The 15,013-nt window shown below is 39.9% G+C and overlaps 1 protein-coding gene across 2 annotated transcripts in view; it reads right to left on the bottom strand.

Moving 5' to 3' along the window:
* Positions 1-15,013, bottom strand: part of ZBTB20 (zinc finger and BTB domain containing 20) — a 607,056-nt gene that overhangs the window by 542,495 nt on the left and 49,548 nt on the right. The gene's annotated exons all lie outside the window — the stretch shown is intronic.

The following is a 15,013-nucleotide window of genomic DNA, read 5'->3' as shown; positions in this document are numbered from 1 at the left end:
TGATTATACTAAGGCATCCCTTACTGTCCAGCAATAATGCAGTGAAATCATCAATGACAAAATAATTTACACTGACAAACAAGAGCATTGCTGCATGCGGATAACAGTAAAATAGTGTCAACACTAGCAAAAAAAACAAAACATACTTTTGAATATTAGACATTTTAATAAACTTTTATTGTTGGAGTATAAGTTGCAGTTTAGGCTATATCCTTACAAGTGTTCAGGTTTAAATCATACTTTTTTCTTACTAAAGATACTTTGAACAGAGGCTTATGGGTTACCCCTGTAATGTTTTATATCTAGAGCAGATATCCACAACTTTAGCCATATGGGTTATTTCAACACATTGTGTATGGGTTAATGTTGAGCTAGGAGAGACTGTCAATAACACCAGCATGAAGGAACAGTGTTGAAGGATTTAAGAAGGTCCAGCTAGACAATTTGGACTATATGCTACTTATTCATGGTATCAGCAACTCTTTGAAAGAACTCAACCAGTCTGAGCAGGCATGATCTGCCTTTCACAAAGTGGAAGTGGTGTATGTCAAGGGATATAAGGTGACCTGTTATCTTTTATTTGCTTGAGGTTCACCCGCTGACAGTTTACTTGTATATTCAAGTGTAAGAAACACAGATACGCAGACTGCATCTGTAAGTATGAATTCAGTGGTAGTATACTTATAATCCAGAGGTGAGGGGGCAAACAACATGCAGGAGGAAACAATTTGTTACAACTTGCCGCTGATTATGACTGTATCTTCACTCAAGTGTTCAGCAGTGAGTTAGTAAAACTCAAGCAGTTTTTTGAGTCAGCGAGGTCGCTAAATGTCAACTGCATTGTTCTTTATTGGATCAGCTATAACACTGTATGTTCCATAACCTTGCAACTAATACTAGTGAGGCTACTAGGCCTGTAATTCTTAGGGTCATCTGGTTCCTAGGATAATCTGGTTCTGTCTGGACACTGGAACACCTGAACTGGTCATTTTGCCACCTTCCATTCAGCAATGAACCTCCTTATAAGCTGGTGCTCTACCCTGTAATACAACCACCTGTTCTAAGGAGAAACTGCAGATCTTCTTGTCACCACTTGCAACTTCAATAGTTCCATAATGAGCTTCACTGATCTGGAGTGTTTTTCTGCTGTTTTTCCTCAGATAGGTGCCTTTCTTCCTTCTGTTCTTGTCAGAACTGTGCCATGTGCTTCTTTTTTATATTCAGTATAGTCAACACCAAGTTATTTTAAATCATTTTTCTTCCATACTTTTCCCATCTTATTCTCTCCCTGTAGCATGTACAAAAATGTCTCTCTTTACTTATGCAGTATAAGCATATAACAGGTTTCCTTTTCTAGCTTTTTAATCTTATTGATCAGCCTGTGTTGCAGCTGTTATTTAATTGCTGTTCTGATGGTCATAGTATTTATATTTGTTTTGAGGCCTAATCATAGAGAAGGAACCCAAGGCAGGTTTTAAAAAGTGTAGAAAATATGGCCACAAAATACTTCATGACCCACAACATATGTGATATTTGTTTTGGTGTGGAACATTTTGAAAGTAATGTAATACTTGTAAGAACTTTAGATCTTGCATGCTTTTAGACAAAAAGAGTAAACTGGTCTTAAAGGGGTTGTTGTGCTCCAAGTCAGCACAACATTGGTGGACAAAGACAAGAATTCTCCCAAGGTGTCAAAACCAGGAAAGAGAAAAGTAATGCTGAACAACCTGATATATACATTTTGGAAAAGATAGGAAAAATGTCCCCTGCTAAAAACTTCAGACTTTCGTCTTCTCCAACTTGACCAAGAACATTTTCCATAGTGACTCCTACCAGATCCACTTCAGCTCCCTGGCAGGAGTCATCAGGTACTACCAACTCAGTGCTGAGAGGAAGAGTAGTAAGCTTTTCTTCAGAGAAAGAACTTTCAAGGTTGGTTACTTCAAGTCCTGATTTGGCTTCATCTCTTAGATCCCACGTCTCCATTAGAAGTCCTACCAGTTTTGACTAGGAACATATGATATTGGCCTTCATGATATGGTGTCATCTCAAACCCCTTTGTGTCTAGGGCGGATAAAGAAGATTCACTCCACTCTTTTTCTTCTATTTCTCCTCTTACCCCTGTTTCAGCACTGGCAGTGATGCAATTGACTCTCATGTCTGTAGCTGTTCCTTTGGCATTGGAAGATATTTGTTTGTCCATACCAGTGGCCTCAGCATCAATAATTACTTTGGTGCAATCCATAGTGTTGGTGATGTTGGCCATTTGGTCCTAGAGTCCTGTTGTCGACCACTTGGTATAGGTTTTGACATTGACAGTACTGAGAGTGTTAATGGTGTTGAGGGGTTCAGTGTTCATCCCTTATGTAGCAAAATCTTTGGAAATAACTTCAGCCTTGGAGTGCTTGATACTGATGAGGCTCAGTTCAGGCATTGCCACTGTGATGTCAGCAACAACACTTTCCACACCAAATGTTTCAAGATATCTCTCTTGACATATCAACACACGGGAGACTATTTCATGTTTTTTTTTCAGAGACAGGGCAGGAAACATCAATTTTGCCATGAGAATTCACTGACACTGGGATCTTTGACCACTCATCATTGAGGTTCTCCATGGATACTGGGTTTTATTGGCCCATAATGCAGAGATCTACATTGTCTTTCTCTCAGGAGAGCTCACAATGACTCTCCACCCAATCCTCCCAGGAAGAGGAGGTCTAAAAGGAAGCACCTTGAGTCCCCCTTGAAGTTTCCCTTCAGAATACAGATTTCAATGAAGGCAAGGTTTTTCCCAACCCCCAACTGAGGACACTTTCTTTGTACAAATTTTGGAGATGATGATATTGAAGGGATCCTGGCCTGTTGACCCAACCTCCCCAGAGGATGAGATCTTGCAGGAGGCTTATAAGTCCTTTCCTAAGTGGCCTAGGTTGTGGCCCCCCCTGACAAACTAACTGATATGGTTCATAGATTCATAGGTGTGTACTAGGCTAATGGCCCAGGAGCCTTTACAAGCCTAGCACACAGGAGTGCCCTGGGATCATGCTGTCTGACGTTAGTTCCCAGTGCCTGTATCAAATAAAGCCACTGACATGTATGGGAAATCTATTCCAGAGCATGGACAGTCTCTGGGTTATGACCCTGTCCCTCCAGCATGTTCTGTTGATTGTGATAAAGAGGTTGAGGTCTTTGGAGCATGTGGTGGGGAGTGATTGGGATTTCTTTAGATGTAGCATTTCTAACAGAGCTGGGTCAGACATGGCTTTGTAAGTCAAGCAGAGATTGCCTCTTAGTAGATGATAGGAGACAGAGAATAGCTGAAGATCTTTGGGTCTGTCCATGTAGGACAGGTGTTTAATGCCTAGTATCTTCTTTGTGAGGTACTTTTGTGGCCTTTCCAGCAATTGCATGTGTCTAGTGAGGTACATGCCAAATGGGGCATTATACTCGATGATTGCCCTAATGAGGGAAGAGTAGAGAGAGATGATGACCTCTTCCTTCCTGGATGCAAAACTCTTGGTAATGAGATGTGCCACATAGAAGGACTTTCTGTCCACAGTGGCAATGTGGTGGTTGAAGGAGAGGTTGCTGTCAACCTGTTACCCTAGATCTCTTATAATGCCTTCAGTGTTCAGTGGGCTCCCATCGATGTGGTAATTAGTGGGAACTGAGTTTTCTCAAAGGGGATGATGATGCATTTTTTGGCATTAAGCTTAAGGCCATGGTTTCGACACCAGTCATTGGTCTCAGTGAGGCCTTTCTGTAGGATGTTTGCATCACTTGGGGAGTTAATAATGGCTCCCAGTTTGCAGCTGTCTGCAAACCTTGTCAGCCATAGTCTCTCTGTGTTGGTCTGGACTTCTGAGAAGTAGATGCCAAAAAGGAGATGACCCAGGAGAGATCCCTGTGGGACTCCACTCGTGACTGGTCAGCAGTCTGAATTGGAGTCCACTACTTTCACACTGTGGGTTCTATAGGTTTATAGGGTTATAGATTAGTACTAGGCTAACTGCCCTTATGGGCCATTTTAAGCCCAGTCAATTGCCCCATATGCAAATCAAACCATGCACCTTGTGTCTCTAAGGTAGAGCACCTTAACCATTATGCCAATCTCCCACTATTTGTGAGCCAATTTGCAACCCACCTAGTGATATAGGGCTTGATGCCTAGTTTGGTGAGTTTATCAATATTTCCTGAGTGGGAAATGGTATCAAAGGCCTTGTCCAGATTGAGGTAGGCTGTATGAACTGCCTTGCCCTCATCCACAGCTCTCAAAAAATTCAACCAGGTTGAGCAGGCATGATCTACATTTCACAAAACAAAATTGTTTGGGATCTAGAGTTTGGAGATTCCCTATATCTTTGTTAATTAGGTCCATGATGATGTGCTCCATAGCCTTACATATCAGACTCATCAGGCTAATGGGGCAATAGTTCCCAGGGTCTGTAGTCACTCCCCCTTTATGGAGAGGGATGACTGTAGTAGTGCCCCATTTGGTAGAGACAAAGCCTGAGGTGAGGCTGTGATTGAACAGGGCACACAGATGTGGTACCAATTCACTTTGTAGCTGTATTCTTGGCCTTAGACACTGTAGCGTTAACCTGTGCTGCAGTAATGCTGGATGCCTGGCATTCCTCTGGTATTGTGATTGGTCCTTTTGGGGGGAGGGGTAAAGTTGGCACTGACTCTGTTGGCCAGTATGTTAGCAATATCTGTTGGCTCAGTATGGCAGGTACCATTGTACAGTAATTCAGAGCAAATCTGGGTATTGCCGTGGAGATTCTTGATATCACTATAGAAGGCTTTGTGGTTGTTTTTAGTGTCTGCCGCAATTCTGCCTTGATAGCTTGCTTTAGAGGTTTTGATGAGGGATCTCATTTTTCGTTGATGCTAATAAAGGAGTTTTTCCAGTCTTGGGACTTCACCTTTTTCTGCAACAGTTTCTTCCTTCAGTTGTAGAGTTTATTAATGGTAGGGGACCACCAGATTGGCTTCCTTTTTTTGGAGGAGAGCATCTTGGTTCTGGTGGGTATGGCTAGTTCCATGCATTTACGTACGTGGTTGTGCAGTGCATTTGTGTATGATTTGGCAGTCATGCATCTATTTTCCATTGACATGGGTGCTGCAAAGTTAGCCACCTCTGTTTTTAGAAGCCCAAAGTCAGCTTTGAAGAAGTTTTCATGATGTTTACCTTTGCAGGGGGTGTGGGTGAGATATGGATTTCCATGCTGATTAGTTTGTGGTCAGATCTAACCAGGGAGGAAATGACTACTGGTGTAGAGCAACGGTTGCCCATGTTAGTAATAACCAGGTCAAAGAAGCTGCTTCCTCTTGTGGAGGTAAGAATGAGCTGGTCCAGGGCATTGGAATTCATGAATTCCAGGAAGCGTTGGGCCAGTGCATTGGTACATGAATAGTTTTCCCAGTTGATGAAGGGGTAATTGAAGTCACCTAGTGTGAGAGTATTGGGTTGGACCATAATAGTTTCCAGGGTACTTAGGAATGTGGAATGAGAGTCTTGGGACATGGTTGGGGACCTATAGCAGGCTAAGACCTGAATCGCTGTTGGTGCGAAATAGATCCTGGAAAGAACCAGATATGGCCAAGCCCATATTCCATAGCCTGTAAGCTTGAAAGACTATTGGGGGACCCCCAAAGAAAGATGGTACTGGAGTAAGGAACCAGTTGTGGATTCTATAGTTGTGTCTGCCATCCTCTGAACAAAGAGTACAAAATAACAGACTTGAGAAGCATGTTTATGTGTGAAGTACATTCTCAATCAGAATTTTGAATTACATGGCACATATTATCACTTTTCAGAGGCAGCTAGCTGAAAATACTGGAGAAACTCTGAAAAAGTGTGACCCAAGGACTCAAATGGAGACCCAACTGGCTGCAATATATTCTGTATGTTCACTTGCCATGCCTCTGATCCACAATGATACGGATGGTGCAGCTAGAGAGGTGTGCTCATGCCTCGCAATGAGTAGACAGGCCTGGCTTCATCTAATTGACTTTGCAAGACTCTTCAAGGTGGTTTTCATCAATGCAGTTTCTCCTTCTTTGAGCAGAAGATAAAAGAGAAACTACTGCAGTGTGAGCAAGACAGCAAAATGCTCACAACTGTTGGAGTCAAGTTGTCAACATCTTAAAGATACTTTAAAAGTAATCAAAAAGGTGCCAATAATTCATGGTTTCACAACTCCTGACAATCCACCATAGACAGCGATATGACAGGAGCTCCTTTGGCAGAGATGAATTCCATTCTAGCTGCCACTCCATAGGCAGATGTGCTTTGAACCACATAGGCTATAGAGGATTATTATGAGGTATCTGTCGATACGAGTTCTGAGCAGTTGTCCAACTCTCTTGCTCTGGAGGCAGTCAGGAGACACTGTTCCCTCTATCTCAACATGTGGTTGGCCATCATGCTGGATAAGTGGGTAAGGAATATTATATCCACAGGCTACTGTATTCCCTTTTTAGAGATGCCCAGAAACTTGCACTCTCACTCCCCAACTGTTCCACCCCATCAGAGGAGTGCAGCAAGACAAGAAGTCAGATCTCTCCTACAGAAAAGAGCCATTCAAGAAGCACCACCAGACCAGAGAGGGCTCAGGTTCTACTCCAGGTTCTACTTGGTGCCCAAAATGAGTCAGGACCTCAGCACCATTTTTGGATGTTCATGGTGCAGTCCATCCTGCTGAAATTGAGCAGCAGAGAAGAAAGGAACAAAAAAACATTTGCAGAGATAGTAGGGTCACAAAAAAAACAGCAGAAACTGAGAGTAAGAAAAATGGAAGGAGTGGGTAAAAAGTATGTTGTGAGAATTTAATGCAAAGAAGAAATTGACATGGACAGGTTTGACATTTTGGACATGATAGTTGTGCCCTTCGGCGTAAAGGCACAGGAGGCAAAAGCATTTATTCTAATAACTAGACATATTGTGACATTTTCTTTGACAATGCATAGTTTTTAGAAAATTTTCTAAAGAAGTTTAGAGAGAAAAAAAGACATTTATCCATGTATTATGTATTTAAGACATTTTTCCAAGAAACGCAGAAACAAATTCAACGTGCACTTTTGAACAGAGATTGAAAGACATACTGTTAAAAAAATATTTACTTAAGAACTTTTGTAATTATGCAAAAGACATTAAAAAATGATAACAGAGGGAAGGTGCTTCGGACTATAATGTGATTTTGAAACTAGAGGATTCTAAAATTGTACATATTCAAATTATAATTAATTTTGATGGAAGCAGAGCTGTTGTTAGGTATTGGGGACAACTGAAGACATGTTCTTTTTGTGGGAAAGAGGGATATTTTGTAAATAATTGTGATAAAAAGATGTTATTTATATGGGGAAATGGGTGATAATGTGAAAAACTGTAAATAAATGTGTTATAAATGCAAGCAAACAGGACATGTATGGATTGATTGTGAGAAGAAGAAAAGGGTAGAATGTGAAACTGAACATGAAAATAAAAATGAAAATGAAATACTACAATTAGAGGAACAAAATATAGAGGAACAAGAAAGTAGTGACACACATCAAGAAGAAAATTTAGATAATATGTAAAAAGGGGAAGGAAAAAGGGAAAGTAGTACAGAGATCAGTGATGAAGAAGATATAAACTGTAAAGTGGTTAAGAAGAAAAATGCAATTTAAAAAAAGTTAAAGATAGGAAAAGAAAATGTCAGGAGTTGGGAATAAGAGCTGAAAAGAAAGGAAATGGATAATCATAATAATCTCCATCAGAGTAGAAAGAAGGTCAGCAAATGATCTTAGGATATTATTGATTAATGCTAATAGTATTACAAATATAGTTAAGAGAATTGAAATATTCGAATGGTGTAATAAGTGTGATGTGGATATAATATTACTAGTAGATATTAGGATTTTAAATAAAGAAGAACAAGAACAATCAGAAACACTATAGTTTTTGGTGTATATGGGATTTGGGACATGAACATTGTACAGGAAGTGCCGTATTGTAAAGAAAAGGATTAAACATTCTAGATTATATTTTAGTTGAATTGGGTAGGCTGATGGTAGTAGACTTTAGATGGGAAAAGAAAGTGTATAGTATAACAGCCATATACACATACATTAAGTAAAGAAAGGGATTATTTATTTTCTGATACATTAAAATATGTGATAGTTAATTTGGGTATTATAATAACAGGCGATTTTAATTGTAACCTAAGAAATAAAAAACAAAAATAAAGACTGATAAGAAAGTAATGGAAGTGATAATGAAATGTAGGAATTTAAAATTATAGAATTTAAGTAAAAACACATATTGGAGAGGAAGACTTCAGACAGATATTATTTTCTGTTATCAAAAACTATAATAGTTATCACAGAACAAATAGTAGAGGCAGGTTTTTCAGATCATTTAGCAATATGGATTTAGAGAAATTAAAACAAAGACTGTATTAAGATACATAAGGGTATTAAGAGAATTAATGAAAAAAGTGGAATACGGATGGTCAAGAAGACATAATAAATTTATGGAAGAATCATTTAACAATGAGATTTTTTTATAAGAATTGAACAGAATGGTGGATAACATTTAAAGAGAAATACAAAAAGGTTTATTTTATATGGAAGAATGATAAAAGATGAAAAAATAAGAAGGAATATGAGAAAATTCAAAAGGATGATATAAGGCATTTAGATAAGAGTAAAAATAATTATTTTAGGAAAGAAGACGAAATATATTAGAATAATCAAGAGGAATTTAAAGAGTTATTATATAGAGAAAAATATTTTTTCAGGGAAACAAGGAAGACATATCACCATACCCGAATATTAAAGAAAGATAGTGGTATAATGAGAGAAATAAAAAGTTATAATGGGAGAATTGAGAAAGAACAATTTAAATTAATGGATGCAGTTAAGTATGCAAAATAAATGGTAAAAGGAAAAGAGTGAGAAAGGAAAAGTCTGTGGAAGCTAAAATTGTTTTCAGAAGAAATAAATAATTGGAACAGCAGATTATAGTAGCAGAAATCAATAAAGTAATTAAAAGTGTAAATGTGGATACGGCAGCTGGATTGGACAGTATAAGCTATCAAATGTATGAAAGTTAATGTTATGGCAAAAAGAAATATTAATAAAAATATTTAATTAATGGTTAAATAATGGGATAATGTATGAAGAAAAGTGAAGGGGGGGTGATGAGATTTTATATGGAAGAAAGGAGAGAATAAAGAAATAAGAACTTGGAAACCTATAATGTTAAATAATTATGACTATAAATTGTTTATGAAAGTAAAACAAAAATATTAGAAGATAAATTGTATAATATAATAGAAGATGATATTTATGGGGTTATAGGAAAGTGGATCCAAAACGTATTAATGATTTTTAGGGGAAATATAAGATGATATTTAGAAAGGATAAACAGAGTTAAAAATAATCGTGGCAGATATAAATAAAAATTTGATTCAACAGAGCATGACATTTTATGGCAATGAATGGAAGAATACAACTTTAGTATAAAAATAATAAAAAAATAACATGTAGAACAGTATCTGAAAACACCGATATTAAAATTTTAGTAAATGTTTTAGTGAAGGAATAAAGATGAAAACAGGAGTAAAACAGGGATGCCCAATGAGTGGTATTTTGTTTTAATAGTTATGAATAGTGTAATAAAAGGACTAAATGAGGAACTGGATGAAAGTAAATATACTTAAGAAATGGGGATAAAATATCCTATTATTATGTCTTATGCCGATGACATAACACTAACTGAGAAACAGGGAAAACAGATGGAAAAAGTAATTAGGCATGTATTGAATAGATTATAAGAGATTGGATTGAATATAACAAAGAAAATGTAAATGTTTAGGAGATAATAGAGAACTGCGAGGTGTGCAATTTGGGAAAACAATATCAGCATTAGAAATTTAATTTGGAGAGTATGACATAATAAAGGAGCAATGGGAGAAAATATTTAGGGATCTAAAAGGAATTAAGATTATGAGGAGTAGGTATAGATTGTCATTAAACAAAAAGCACATTTAATAAATACAATATGGATGGGAAAAATATCATATTTAACTAGTGTATATATGCTCCCAAGAGATATGGAGAAGCTAAGCTTCTGGTGTCATTCAAAGGGGATCCAATGTCTGTCAGCCTGGGATGACATGCTTGACGAGCCGCATTGCTTCACAAGAGATGGCTTGCACCTGTCACCCCTAGGCTTTCGAATACTGGCCAAGGCTCTTGCTGCCCCCATAGTGCCTTTTTTAGGCAAGGCTCAAAAGTCAAACCCACCTCCGTAAACAGCACAATTAACAAAAAACTGAGGGTTATGCTACTCAATGCCAGGAGTTTAAATCTTAAAATGCACACTCTTGAAGCACTCCTCAGTATGGAGAATGTCGACATCTGTGCAGTAACTGAAACCTGGTTCAAGGCTCCAGAGAGCACCCCAGCACTACCAGGCTACAACTCATGCCACACGTTTTGGCCACAGAACATGGACCGAAACACAAACGGAGGGGGTGTATCCATATTCATCAAGGATACCTACACCTCCAGCTTAGTGGTGCAGCATGATACCTCTGAGATCATCCATGTGCAACAAACATCGGGCAAATCTGCAATGCAAATTGTGGCCTACTACAGATCACCCTCCATGACCCAGGGCCACCACTCCGCCTTTCTGGAGATACTGGAAAACATGAAGGTCCTACCAAACACCCTGATATTGGGCTATTTCAATTACCCTACCATTAACTGAGAAAACTACTCAAGTACAAATTCCCAGGCCCAGCGCTTCCTGGAATTCATCAACTCAAATGCCCTGGATCAGCTGGTAAACTCCCCTACCAGAGGTGAAAACATATTGGACCTGGTCATCACCAACATGGGCAACAGGTGTTCCACACTGGAGGTCAACCTGTCACTGGTTAGATCAGACTATAAACTAATCACTCTGGATGTCCACACCCCCCACCACCTCCAACTAAGGAAACCACAGTAAAAAACTTTTCTAAAGCAAACTTCACCTTACTTAAGACAGAGGCGGTAAGTTTTACAGCGCCCACGCTAAAGGATAATGCTGCCCAAGATGCAGAAACTTTTACAAATGCACTCTATGAGCACCTACAAGGATGCATGGATCGTGCCCTCCCTAGCAAAACCAAGACTTACTCCTCCAAGAGAAGGAAACCAGTCTGTTGGACCCCTCCCATAAACAGACTATACAATAGAAGGAGGAAACTAGTTAAAAAAAAGCAAATCCCAAGAAGGAAAGACATCCGTGATCAGTATCAGTAAGAAACTAAGGTCCCTCATAAAATCATCCAAGGTTAACTTCGAAAGAAAAATAGCCAAGGATTCAAAAGATAACCACAAAGCCTTCTATAGCTATGTTAAGAATCTAAGTGGCAACTTGCAGACATGCACTGAGCTAATGCAAAATAGCACAAAATATACTGAACCTACTGATATTGACAACATCCTGGCAGATAGATTCAGTGAAAACTTCACCACCCTCTCACCCCCAAAAGGGCCCACAACAATACCAGAAAAGTGTAGTGTCCCAGAAATCACAGACACACAGGTGAAAACAGCCCTTTCAAAAGCCAAAAACACAGCATCAGTGGGGCCAGATGGTGTCCCAGGCTGCGTCTTGCATGGACTACAGAACAAACTAACCCCCCACCTAAACATGCTGTTCAGCCTCAGCCTCTCCATAGGCTACATGCCCACAGAATGGCGCACAGCAACGGTTATTCTGCTCCACAAAGGAGAGTCCACAACTGACCCTGGTAACTATCGCCCCATAAGCCTGACTAGCCTGGTCTGCAAGGCTATGGAGCGCATCATCATGGACCTCATTAACAAAGACAATGGGAACCTCCAAACACTTGACCCAACCCAGTTTGGCTTTGTTATGGGCAGATCATGCCTACTAAACCTGGTTGACTTCTTCGAGACAGTCACCAAGGCCATAGATGAGGGAAAGGTGGTTCACACAGCCAACCTTGATCTTGCCAAGGCTTTTGACACCATTCCCCACTTGGGTATTACAGAAAAACTCACCAGCCTGAACATAAACCCCTACATCATGAGATGGGTTGCCAACTGGCTTACAGACAGAAATCACACTGTAAGAATAGTGGGCTCCAAGTTCGACTCCAAACCAGTCACAAGTGGTGTCCCGCAAGGCTCGGTCCTGGGACCCCTACTGTTTGGCATATACTTCACAGAAGTACAGGCAAACACAGGAGGACTATGGCTAACCAAGTTCACCGATGACTGCAAACTGGGAGCCATAATTGACACTCTGGCTAACATGGACATCCTCCAAAAGGGCCTTACTGAGACGGACACCTGGTGTCAAAGTAATGGTCTCAAGCTAAATTTTATTTATTATTTATATTTGTTGACCGGGAGTGTCCGACTGGACATAAGTCCATTTTCAGTGGAGGCCCAGGGAGAAAAGCTCCATAGTTAAAATAAACAGACAGTAGTTACATTGGATTATATAGCGATTAACAATTTACATAGCAATTACTTACAACATATTTACAGATGAAGAACATAGTACCTCAGTAGACAACTAGAATCTTTATCTGTGAAGTACATAACAGACATTAACAAATGTAACAAGAAGAAGTTCCTGCTGTATAATAAGTACTGGTTTATGAGTATCTGAGCTTGCTATAATCAAGGTAGTTAGTGGAGTGGAAAGAAAGGTAGTGCTTGGATGGGGTAGGTGATATTAGAGTGGGAGTTGCAAGGGCATAACCAGCATGTTTTTAGGTGCGCTTTTAGTAAAGTTTTGAAGTGGGTGCATGATGGTATGGAGGTAATTGTGGGTGGGAGGGAGTTCTATAATTTGGCTATGGTGCAAGAGAATAGTGCTTCACCAGCAGAGTTATTGGCTTTAGTGATCTGCAAGTGATTTTTGTTGCTGGATCTTAGTGGTCTGGTTGTGCGATAGTGTTGGAGTAGATTCTGGAGGGATGGGACATTTAGTGGATGGTTTACTAGTTTGTGGGCGAGTGAGAGTTGATACCACTGAAGGAGGTGAGGGAGTTCAAGCCAGCCCAGTTTAGCAAGTGAGAGACAGTGGTGACTATGGTAGGATGCCCCTGTGGCAAATTTGGCGATTTTGTTGTATCAGGTCTCTAGCTTGTTTAGATCGCATTGCCTTAGGTTGGTATATATTGGAGAGGCATAAAGTAGGGTGGCGATAAGGTGGGAATTTGCTATTGAAATCTTTGCTGCTTTGGTGAGAAGTTGCTTATTTCTGTATAGCGTTCCTAGTTTTTTGTGGACTTTTTTTATGATCATGGATATGTGAATGTCAAATTTTAGTTTATTGTCTATTTCCACTCCTAGCAATTTAGTGTGTTCAGTTGGGTATATAGGGGTGTTGCCTTTTGCTGTGATGTTAAAGTGAGAGTTGTTTTGAGTATGTTTGGTGGGTTGGAAGATGAGTAGTTTAGTTTTGTTTGGGTTGAGTATTAATTGGGCATTGGATAACCAAGTTTCAACAGAGGAAAAGGCTTCCTGTGTGACTTTTTGCAGTTTGGGTAGGGACTGGGCTGAGCAGATGATGGTTGAGTCATCTGCGTATTGTACGAGTGTGCCATGTTTGGTGGCAGAGGCTTGATTATTGGTGAAAACAGAGAAGAGTAGGGGTCCAAGGATGGATCCTTGGGGAACCCCTATGGAGACAGGTAGTTGGGGAGATATGTCATTCAGCCATACAAATGATTGCTGGTGGTCAGACAGGTAACTCTGAAACCAGTTGGTGACTGATTGTGAGAAGGATAGGTTATTGAGGACAGAGATAAGCTGCTTGTGTGGGACCATGCCAAATGCTTTAGGTAGGTCTAGGAAAGTAGCAGAGGAGAGATAGCCATTGTTTTTATGCTGAAGGATAGTGTTAGTAAAGGAGAGTAAGGCAGTGGTGGTGCTATGGTTTGGTCAGAAACCATGCTGAGTATTGGAAAGGAGATTGTTAGTAAGGAGGTAGTCTGAGACCTGAGAGTGTATGCATCTCTCTAGTATTTTGGAGACTGGAGAGAGAATGGCTATGGGGCGGTATTTGGTTAGTTCTGTGGACGGTCCACCTTTGTGGAGGGGAATTATATGTGATACTTTCCACAGTGTGGGAACGTAACTTTCTGACAGAGATCGGTTAATCAAGATGGATACTGGGTAGGCCAGAGCATCAGCTGCGATTTGTAGGTATTCACTTGGGATTTTGTCTGCTGCTAATCTGGTGGGCTTAAGTTTAGTTAAGAGTTTTTTTATGTTGGAGGTAGGTACAGGAGAAAAAGAGAAGGCAGTGGGGAGATTACTAGTTGAAGGTATGGGTTGGAGGGGAGGGGGGTTGTGTTGTTTAGCTAGTGATAATATGGTTTGTGTGAAGTGTGTGTTGAATGAGGTAGCAATATTTTCTGAGGAGTGAGGGATGTTAGGAGGAGGGGTACTGACTTTACCTGGGTGGAGGATGGAGTTTATGGAGGACCAGAATTGTTTGGGGCTGTGTTGGAAGGAGTCTAGGGCAGACTGGTAGTATTGAAATTTGTCCTGTTTTATTAGCTTTTTGACTCTATTGCGTAGTTCTAGGAATTCCTGTCTAGTGCCAAAAAATGCATAGTCATCTAGTTTGGGAAAAACAAAACACCCATGAAATACCACATAAGTGGCAGCCCCGTTAATACAGAAGAGGTAATAAGAGATCTGGGGACCCAGGTAGATAGTAATCTCTCTTTTGACAATCATATTGCCAAAGTAGTTAGGAAATCCTTCTATGTGGCCCATCTAATTACTAAAGGGTTCGCATCTAGAGATAAAGAGGTTATAGTGCCCCTCTACTCATCACTCATCAGACCCATCATAGAGTACAATGCCCCATTTGGGATGTACCTCACAAGACACTTCCAACAGCTGGAAAGACCACAAAAGTACCTCACCAAGAGGATTACTGGCCTCAAACATATGACCTATGCAGCCCAACTGAAAA

Source organism: Protopterus annectens, chromosome 5.part1 (assembly GCF_019279795.1).
Source record: "Protopterus annectens isolate FY-2018-M chromosome 5.part1, PAN1.0, whole genome shotgun sequence".
Lineage (NCBI taxonomy): Eukaryota > Metazoa > Chordata > Ceratodontiformes > Protopteridae > Protopterus > Protopterus annectens.
Note: the sequence above shows the minus strand (reverse complement) of the source record. Positions and strands in the feature narration are given on the sequence as shown.